Source organism: Drosophila sechellia, unplaced genomic scaffold (assembly GCF_004382195.2).
Source record: "Drosophila sechellia strain sech25 unplaced genomic scaffold, ASM438219v1 U_53, whole genome shotgun sequence".
Lineage (NCBI taxonomy): Eukaryota > Metazoa > Arthropoda > Insecta > Diptera > Drosophilidae > Drosophila > Drosophila sechellia.
In genome coordinates this window covers 45,402-46,889 of record NW_022611328.1, presented here as the reverse complement: position 1 = coordinate 46,889, position 1,488 = coordinate 45,402, and the positions used below count along the sequence as shown (strand labels likewise).

Sequence of the window (1,488 nt, the reverse complement as noted above, 5' to 3'; positions counted from 1 at the left end):
GGGTGGTGGTGCATGGCCGTTCTTAGTTCGTGGAGTGATTTGTCTGGTTAATTCCGATAACGAACGAGACTCAAATATATTAAATAGATATCTTCAGGATTATGGTGCTGAAGCTTATGTAGCCTTCATTCATGGTGGCAGTAATGTTTATTGTGTTTGAATGTGTTTATGTAAGTGGAGCGTACCTGTTGGTTTGTCCCATTATAAGGACACTAGCTCTTAAATGGACAAATTGCGTCTAGCATAATGAGATTGAGCATAACAGGTCTGTGATGCCCTTAGATGTCTGGGCTGCACGCGCGCTACAATGAAAGTATCAACGTGTATTTCTAGACGAGAGGTCCGGGTAAACGCTGAACCACTTTCATGCTTGGGATTGTGAACTGAAACTGTTCACATGAATTGGAATTCCCAGTAAGTGTGAGTCATTAACTCGCATTGATTACGTCCCTGCCTTTGTACACACCGCCGTCGCTACTACGATTGAATTATTTAGTGAGGTCTCCGGACGTGATCAACTGTGACGCCTTGCGTGTTACGGTTGTTTCGCAAAAGTTGACCGAACTTGATTATTTAGAGGAAGTAAAGTCGTAACAAGGTTCCGTAGGTGAACCTGCGGAAGGATCATTATTGTATAATATCCTTATCGTTAATAAATATTTGTTATAATACAAATAAATACAATTTACCAAAATAAAAATATTACAAAATGATTCCGGAATCAAAAGTTAAAGTCAAAATAAAATGAAGATGGCTTTTATTTTATATGTGGGGCTTGGCAACCTCATAAAAGACTTTAACATTATTAATGTTGCTGTGCGTATTTGTGGCAGTACTTACTACAACAGGCGTTTCCTATAAAAACAATTCTCGAAAATGGAAATCGAAGAAACTAAACTAAATTCGAAAGTAGAAGTCGAATTAAAATAAAAATAATTTTGAATGTGTGGTAATCAAAATAAGTGTGTGTGTATATGGACCATAATATACACGCGTTGCGAATATGTATTGTTCATCTATGTTATGAGCATACGTTGGCTAATGCAACAACCTAAAATATACAATGTTTGTACCTGTCATCCATCAGGTTAATGTTTTATAAAATTTTGCAGTATGTGTCACCCAAATAGCAAACCATAACCAGATTATTATGATACATAATGCTTATATGAAACTAAGACATTTCGCAACATTTATTTTAGGTATAAAAATAAATTTATTGAAGGAATTGATATATGCCAGTAAAATGGTGTATTTTTAATTTCTTTCAATAAAAACAATATTGACATTATATAAAATTGAATTATAAAACTCTAAGCGGTGGATCACTCGGCTCATGGGTCGATGAAGAACGCAGCAAACTGTGCGTCATCGTGTGAACTGCAGGACACATGAACATCGACATTTTGAACGCATATCGCAGTCCATGCTGTTATGTACTTTAATTAATTTTATAGTGCTGCTTGGACTACATATGGTTGAGGGTTG

At 35.9% G+C, this 1,488-nt stretch overlaps 1 non-coding gene across 1 annotated transcript; it reads left to right on the top strand.

Annotated features, from left to right (window-relative positions):
- Window positions 1-1,309: 1,309 nt before the first annotated feature.
- LOC116803340 lies at window positions 1,310-1,488 on the top strand. The gene has a single exon (XR_004363566.1). It is a non-coding gene; the product is annotated as a 5.8S ribosomal RNA (ribosomal RNA).